This window comes from Girardinichthys multiradiatus, chromosome 10, assembly GCF_021462225.1.
Source record: "Girardinichthys multiradiatus isolate DD_20200921_A chromosome 10, DD_fGirMul_XY1, whole genome shotgun sequence".
NCBI lineage: Eukaryota > Metazoa > Chordata > Actinopteri > Cyprinodontiformes > Goodeidae > Girardinichthys > Girardinichthys multiradiatus.
Genome location: NC_061803.1, coordinates 20,547,301 through 20,556,392, shown reverse-complemented (window position 1 = coordinate 20,556,392; position 9,092 = coordinate 20,547,301). Strand labels below are relative to the sequence as shown.

The window sequence follows — 9,092 nt, the reverse complement described above, 5'->3', positions numbered from 1 at the left end:
GTAGTCACATCCCTTAAACTTTTTTACATTTTGTCACATCTCACTGCCTCAAACTGCAGTGCATCTCATGGGTTGGATCCGACTGACCAGCACAAAGTAATGTAAAACTGGAAAGTGGAGTGTAAAGGTTCTATGGTTCTACAATGTTGACTCGGGGACGGAATACACCACACTTTTCAGATTTTTATTTGTGAAAAAGAATTTGAAAAGCTTCAATCTTTTTTTCTTCCTCTTCACAATTTTACACTATTTTGATTTGGTAAATTAAAGTTTGTGACTATAATGACAAAATATAAAAAGGTGTGAATACTTTAACAAGGTGCTGAGAACCCATTGTAGCAGGTCCAAGTCACTTTTTATAAAACACCAAAAAAAAAACCTTTAAAACTTTCGGTCTACTGGAAAAAAGGTTTTTGGTCCCATTGTTTCCAGCAAAAACTCACAGTTGCATGCACATAAAGCTCGGCATGTCCATACCATGTTATTTCAGAGAGGTTCTCAGAGGTCTCTAACAGCAGAAAGCTGGGGCGCACAAGTCCTACAGTCCTTATATGCAGCAGTTAGTCTGAGATGGTGTTTCTATTGAATTCAGATGATGTTATGCTGTGCAAACATATGTGAGTGAAATGTTTATTTACTTTTTTACAATATTTGCTTTTTAATGAAATGTTTTGCAGCAGCAGAAATTATGGTATGATAAATCCAGCAAACTGATCTGATAGATGGAGCATACCCATTATTAAAATGCAATATGTATGTTTTTTGTTTTTTTCATTCAAAATGAAAATGTTAAATTCAAGCTGTGGACAGATACGTTAACTACAGTTTTTGCAAAGCTTAATTAAAAGGAGCACCATTAGGTTACGTTTTATTCACGAATTATTTTTTTGAACTGAAGGATTTTGTGTACGCTGCTCAGTATACACCAGCAATGGATATTACCCATCAATATGCATATTGAAAGTGCTTATTAAATTTTGCAAAGAAAACTAAACTTCCTTTTACTCGCCATGGCTTTACTGTGACTGCAGAGGTTGATGGGGAAGCTATGATGAGTTCTGCAGACTCTCAGGGGTCATCCTATCTTAGATAACTGGAAGGTCCAAGAAGCAGAACATGAAGTGGTATTTGTTATTCATACTGAGGGTCTGCGGACCTAACGAATTTGTCCTAAGAAAGCATCTGAAATTGGATTTTCTTCAAATGTTGTTAGCCCATTGAAGTCAGGTTGTAGTTTAAAAGTATAACAATGTTTGCACTTTTTTCTTTTTTGTTGGTGTTTAATTAACCACCCTGAAGATAATGATACATTAATTTAAATGTACCTTTCTGAGATTTTATGCAGTACCAAACATTGCCTCTGTGCCTCTTAGTTTTCCAGTCATTTAGGATGCAGTAATTTAGTGATGTTCTTACCAGAGAGCTTAGCATCTCTGGTAAGAACATTCAAATGTGTGTTGCTCTGTGTTGTGGCAGCCAGCTCGGCCACCCGTTGTCCATGTTTATGAATTGCCAAGTTTTTTGGGGGGCGGGGAGGAGTAAGTTCCTGACTCTATAACAGTTTGTTAACCTGTCCTGAAAGAAGAATTTGATAATTTGCATCCTAGGAAATAACCTTTTTATTTCCTTCATATATATATATATATATATATATATATATATATATATATATATATATATTGAATGAAATACAGGAATAAACTAAGACACAAGACTGCCATTAAAGTTTGTAATGTGTGGTATCAGAGTTATGATCCTGTCTATGAGCTGTAGACTGTCCCATTTGACCCAAAAGCTTTTACTTCCAATAAAATACATAAAATTTACAGTCATGAAACAGACCAGTCAAATTTATAAATACAGTTTTAAACAAATATATTTTGTAATGTTCTTTACAATGCTGACGGCATAACCCAGCTCTGATTTGTAGCTGTAAAAGGTGCTAAGCAAACACTGGCACCAGTTTAGCCAGTTTTTTCTCAGTTTCTGGGGAAAAAAACAAAATGAAAAACATAAAGACACAGAACTTAGGTCCGAACGTTTTTGCTGAAGGTTTTGCTTTTGACCTTTGCCCTGAATTGATTTAAAACATGCTGTACCGTTGTCATGTTTCTTTTACTTTTATTTTATACTACACATTTTCACTCCATTTGGTTGAGCTGACGGAACATGACTACTTGGTTTGGGTTGAGATACATTATTTCAAGACATCATGATGTGAAATGATGATGGGAAAACATTCAAACATACTAAAAACTGCTGGGTTTTTCTCTAACGCAACAAACTGGTACCCAACATTTGACCCAGGGTTTGGGTAAAACTACTTTCCTAACATCATAAAACTAGCATCTGGGTTAAAGAATTTTTCACACTAGCTTAAAGGCCAGTATATACTTCAGAGTTTGTTCTCTCTTCCAGGGTTGCAAGAACAAAATGTTATCATTCTGCTTTTGCAGCCCTGGTTTGGGAGTTCCTCCAGTTTGTTCTTGACAAATATTCTGGGCAGAACTTTTGTTCTTTGAAGTTTTCGAAAAATGAAGTTTGTGTGCGCAGTAGGAGAGATATGCAAGGCATTGTGGCAACAATGGCTAAGTAGGTAGAGTAGTAGTCTATCAGTAGTGCAGTTTGAAAGGTTGTGGGTTTGATTCTTGCTTCTATCTGCCACATGTTGATGTGGCCCTGGGTAAGGCACTTAATCCCAAGTAACCCACTCATTGGTGTATGATTTTAGAGCACATTTGTGGGTGTGACTGGGGGAATGTGGCTTTAGTGTAAAGTTATTTTAATGGTCGGTATGACTAGAAATGCTGTCTATAAATTCAATCCATTTACCTATTTGTTCGGCACTTGAGAGAAGTAGTGACCCAAAAAAACGTTCTTTCAGTCTAGGGTAAAAGGACAATTTTTTCAGTTCTTGTAGAGTATGGTTGGCCTTAAGAGGTCTCTGCAAACATTGTTGGAATTCAAAGTGAACTGCTTTCTTCTTTTAAAAAGCAGACTACAGTTATGGGAAATTTCAAAGCTCATATTAAAATGGGCTGACAACATTTGAAGTTGCACATGAAGGGCATACTTGAAATATTTTGTAGATGAGTACATTTAAAAACATGTAACCCTCTGAGCTAAACAGGCACACGCCAGCTTGTCTCACAAACAAACCTCATAATATCTACTGTGATTTCCCACACCACTCGCACCTTCATCACACCAGCTCAAAGGTTCCTCCCACAAACCCAGTTCACCACCCCAATCTCAAAATTTGAGTCTAGTGGGTGATGTGATGTCAGGTATCTGTGGTGGACTGCTAAAAACAGGTCCAGACAATCAGTGTGTTTTGTAAATGTCAGTGTGGGGTTTTCACACCTTTGTGCTGTCAGGGTTTTAAAAGATATTTTTATGCTAATTGTCGCTGGTCTAATTTGCTCTCTATTTATGTAATAAATGTGGCTCAGAATACATTTAAAATGCTCTTTGGTCTGTCAAATCATCAGTGGCAGCTGGAATGGACCAATAAAAAAATTAAAATCAAACTTTGCCTCATTGTTTCTGTTATATACAGTTGTGTATAAGATTTTGAAGTGGATTAATGGTACATCACATTTTGTTCATGTACATCAGTCTCATACTTGATCAAATAAAAGTTAGAAACCTAAATTATCCAGAACAGATCTCTTCTTGCACAGCGGAATGAATTCATTACAAAACATTGTAATTTTCGCAATTTAAAAAAGCCATTTCAAAAATTTTCTCCTTACTATTTTTTTACAGTTCAGACATGTACATATACTATGTAAAATACATTGTCCTTTCACACACTTTAAATTTAGAAGTATAAATGCATTTCCTCAATACCTGGTAAAATTGCATTTAAACTGTATGAGTTGGTCAAAACTTTTGGTTAACCTCACACAAGCTTCTCAGAAGAGTTTACTTATCTTTTGGCCAATTTCTCTTGATATAAATTATGTAACCGAGTCTGGTTTGTAGGCTGCCTTTCCTTTTTAGTTCTGCACACAATGATCAGGGCCTCATTCCCAAACACTGACTATTATCCAGAAGCCACTTTGTAACCAATTTCACTGTATGCTTGGGGTCATTGTTCATTTGTCTTAAGATTTGCTTCAGTATTTCCACATAATGTTCAACTTATGTTTGGTTTGGCTTTGGAACTCTCCCATGGATGCCATTATAAACGTTATGTTTAGCTGCAACCTAACATTGCATGTAAACTCACCGTACCCACAGTAAAACAGCATTGTCCGTCATGCTTGACAGTGTGGAGGAGGTTCACCTTCCAGCATGACAATGACCCTAAACATTCAGATAGAGCTACAAAATGGTTTAGATCAAAGCATTGTCCGACAAATTCATTTGTTAGAATGGCCCAGTCAAAGTTCAGACTGACATCTAACCGAGAATCTGTGGCAAGGCAAGATGCTCACTGATGCTCTCAATCCTATCTGACTGAGCTTCAGATACTGTCATTTTCGGTATAGATCTGACCCACATACAGAGAACACTCAAGAATGTTTTCCGGATTTTATCGTCAGCAAAGTAATCTGAGATGAGGACTGGAAACACCAACTGTATGGGAAAAAAGAATGGACTGGTCAACAAACGAATAATATGAAGTAACTGATTACTTAGATCTGAGAAATGGCTTACTAAATTGTTGTAGCTTGAACCATCAGGGGTAGAAAGATTCAGAGTCTTAACTTGCGAAGGAAGATTGTTTAGTTGTCTTCTTTGTTGTGATCTTGGTGCCAGCCAAATGGAGCTCAGGTGCCGGTATTTTAGATGGAGGAAGGAACAGGGTACGCCGATACCTGGTCCTGGAGTTGGAGGAAACGGGAAGCCGCCAGCTTGGTCCGTGTCGAAAGGTACAGACGGTAGTGAAAGAAATTCACAAGAAGATAGATCCTTAACTCAGTAGTTGAGAATCCAGATTCTCAGAGAAACTCTGGAACGAAATCAGAACTCAGCAAGGTAAACAAAGCCTCAGGTAAAAACATGGGTGGGAACAAAATACAAAGTTACTTGAAGTGCATGAATGACACAAAAAATCTGTAGAGGCTGAGCTTGTTACCACTAAAGCAAACACTCTGGCATCGAAGTGCTGGCAGCCTGCCGCTTAAGTACTCCTCCAAGCAATCAGCAGATAGAAGACACCTGTCATCCAGCGCACCTGAGAGCTCCAGCACCAACTGGAAACATTGAATGGTTATGTAGACAAGTACACCAAACACACACACACACATATACAGGTCCTTCTCAAAAAATTAGCATATTGTGATAAAGTTCATTATTTTCTATAATGTAATGATGAAAATTTAATATTCATATATTTTAGATTCATTGCACACTAACTGAAATATTTCAAGTCTTTTATTGTCTTAATACGGATGATTTTGGCGTACAGCTCATGAAAACCCAAAATTCCTATCTCACAAAATTAGCATATAATTAAAAGGGTCTCTAAACGAGCTATGAACCTAATCATCTGAATCAACGAGTTAACTCTAAACACCTGCAAAAGATTCCTGAGGCCTTTAAAACTCCCAGCCTGGTTCATCACTCAAAACCCCAATCATGGGTAAGACTGCCGACCTGACTGCTGTCCAGAAGGCCACTATTGACACCCTCAAGCAAAAGGGTAAGACACAGAAATAAATTTCTGAACGAATAGGCTGTTCCCAGAGTGCTGTATCAAGGCACCTCAGTGGGAAGTCTGTGGGAAGGAAAAGGTGTGGCAGAAAACGCTGCACAACGAGAAGAGGTGACCGGACCCTGAGGAAGATTGTGGAGAAGGGCCGATTCCAGACCTTGGGGGACCTGCAGAAGCAGTGGACTGAGTCTGGAGTAGAAACATCCAGAGCCACCGTGCACAGGCGTGTGCAGGAAATGGGCTACAGGTGCCGCATTCCCCAGACCTGGGCTACAGAGAAGCAGCACTGGACGGTTGCTCAGTGGTCCAAAGTACTTTTTTCGGATGAAAGCAAATTCTGCATGTCATTCGGAAATCAAGGTGCCAGAGTCTGGAGGAAGACTGGGGAGAAGGAAATGCCAAAATGCCAGAAGTCCAGTGTCAAGTACCCACAGTCAGTGATAGTCTGGGGTGCCGTGTCAGCTGCTGGTGTTGGTCCACTGTGTTTTATCAAGGGCAGGGTCAATGCAGCTAGCTATCAGGAGATTTTGGAGCACTTCATGCTTCCATCTGCTGAAAAGCTTTATGGAGATGAAGATTTCATTTTTCAGCACGACCTGGCACCTGCTCACAGTGCCAAAACCACTGGTAAATGGTTTACTGACCATGGTATCACTGTGCTCAATTGGCCTGCCAACTCTCCTGACCTGAACCCCATAGAGAATCTGTGAGATATTGTGAAGAGAACGTTGAGAGACTCAAGACCCAACACTCTGGATGAGCTAAAGTCCGCTATCGAAGCATCCTGGGCCTCCATAAGACCTCAGCAGTGCCACAGGTTGATTGCCTCCATGCCACGCCGCATTGAAGCAGTCATTTCTGCAAAAGGATTCCCAACCAAGTATTGAGTGCATAACTGTACATGATTATTTGAAGGTTGACGTTTTTTGTATTATAAACACTTTTCTTTTATTGGTCGGATGAAATATGCTAATTTTGTGAGATAGGAATTTTGGGTTTTCATGAGCTGTATGCCACAATCATCCGTATTAAGACAATAAAAGACCTGAAATATTTCAGTTAGTGTGCAATGAATCTAAAATATATGAATGTTAAATTTTAATCATTACATTATAGAAAATAATGAACTTTACAACAATATGCTAATTTTTTGAGAAGGACCTGTACATACAGACTCAGACTCTGACAGCTACAGGTCCTTCTCAAAATATTATCATATTGTGATAAAGTTCATTATTTTCCATAATGTCATGATGAAAATTTAACATTCATATATTTTAGATTCATTGCACACTAACTGAAATATTTCAGGTCTTTTATTATCTTAATACGGATGATTTTGGCATACAGCTCATGAAAACCCAAAATTCCTATCTCACAAAATTAGCATATTTCATCTGACCAATAAAAGAAAAGTGTTTTTAATACAAAAAACGTCAACCTTCAAATAATCATGTACAGTTATGCACTCAATACTTGGTCGGGAATCCTTTGGCAGAAATGACTGCTTCAATGCGGCGTGGCATGGAGGCAATCAGCCTGTGGCACTGCTGAGGTCTTATGGAGGCCCAGGATGCTTCGATAGCAGCCTTTAGCTCATCCAGAGTGTTGGGTCTTGAGTCTCTCAACGTTCTCTTCACAATATCCCACAGATTCTCTATGGGGTTCAGGTCAGGAGAGTTGGCAAGCCAATTGAGCACAGTGATACCATGGTCAGTAAACCCTTTACCAGTGGTTTTGGCACTGTGAGCAGGTGCCAGGTCGTGCTGAAAAATTAAATCTTCATCTCCATAAAGCTTTTCAGCAGATGGAAGCATGAAGTGCTCCAAAATCTCCTGATAGCTAGCTGCATTGACCCTGCCCTTGATAAAACACAGTGGACCAACACCAGCAGCTGACACGGCACCCCAGACCATCACTGACTGTGGGTACTTGACACTGGACTTCTGGCATTTTGGTATTTCCTTCTCCCCAGTCTTCCTCCAGACTCTGGCACCTTGATTTCCGAATGACATGTAGAATTTGCTTTCATCCGAAAAAAGTACTTTGGACCACTGAGCAACAGTCCAGTGCTGCTTCTCTGTAGCCCAGGTCAGGCGCTTCTGCCGCTGTTTCTGGTTCAAAAGTGGCTTGACCTGGAGAATGCGGCACCTGTAGCCCATTTCCTGCACACGCCTGTGCACGGTGGCTCTGGATGTTTCTACTCGACTCAGTCCACTGCTTCCGCAGGTCCCCCAAGGTCTGGAATCGGCCCTTCTCCACAATCTTCCTCAGGGTCCGGTCACCTCTTCTCGTTGTGCAGCGTTTTCTGCCACACTTTTTCCTTCCCACAGACTTCCCACTGAGGTGCCTTGATACAGCACTCTGGGAACAGCCTATTCGTTCAGAAATGTCTTTCTGTGTCTTACCCTCTTGCTTGAGGGTGTCAATAGTGGCCTTCTGGACAGCAGTCAGGTCGGCAGTCTTACCCATGATTGGGGTTTTGAGTGATGAACCAGGCTGGGAGTTTTAAAGGCCTCAGGAATCTTTTGCAGGTGTTTAGAGTTAACTCGTTGATTCAGATGATGAGGTTCATAGCTCGTTTAGAGACCCTTTTAATGATATGCTAATTTTGTGAGATAGGAATTTTGAGTTTTCATGAGCTGTATGCCAAAATCATCCGTATTAAGACAATAAAAGACCTGAAATATTTCAGTTAGTGTGCAATGAATCTAAAATATATGAATGTTACATTTTCATCATGACATTATGGAAAATAATTAACTTTATCACAATATGCTAATATTTTGAGAAGGACCTGTACTTTGCAAAAAGCAAAGAAGACATATTATTCTTTAGATGTGTAATGATGATAGATACATACCAAAAGACTTGCAGTTGTAATTGCAGTGAAAGGTGCATGAATCCCTTTTCCCCAACTTTCCACAATTATGGACTACTTTGCATTTGTCTGTCACATAAGAAATGAAAACAAACTACATTGAAGTTTGTGGTTGTAATTTGACAAAGTTCAAGCGGAAGGAATACTTTTACTGGGCTCTTTAGGTATGTCTAGTTTATAGCGTTATAAAGAGGTGCTACTCTCTGATTGCAAAGGTATAGTCACCTATTTGGCAGCATAGTTCTAATTCATTAGGAAAACAGTGTAGCTGAAGTTTGAATGACCTTTATTGGCTTGAAGACAAAGTGACTCCTGTCATTAAAGTCCATTATAGGGGTGGGGGCTGTTGTGATGGGTGTGACCTCACAAAGGCAGCTTTTCTACCTACCAATCGCTTTCCAGGCATTTGAATAAAAGCCCAGCCCCCATCACTCTCCTCTTTTTTTCTTTCCTTCTCTCTGGTGTGTGTTATTGTATGAGTGTGTCATGTACACGTCATGCTCCTGATTTTGTCATACCAGGAATTTTCCATTCAGCAGCAGGAGA

The 9,092-nt window shown here is 39.6% G+C and overlaps 1 long non-coding RNA gene across 1 annotated transcript; it reads right to left on the bottom strand.

The window, feature by feature from the left end:
• Nucleotides 1–3,256: 3,256 nt before the first annotated feature.
• Nucleotides 3,257–5,072, bottom strand: LOC124875545. The gene is made up of 2 exons (XR_007040053.1): nucleotides 4,666–5,072; nucleotides 3,257–4,584 (listed from the first exon to the last, which is right to left on the bottom strand). It is a non-coding gene; the product is annotated as an uncharacterized LOC124875545 (long non-coding RNA).
• Between the last annotated feature and the right edge of the window lie 4,020 nt (nucleotides 5,073–9,092).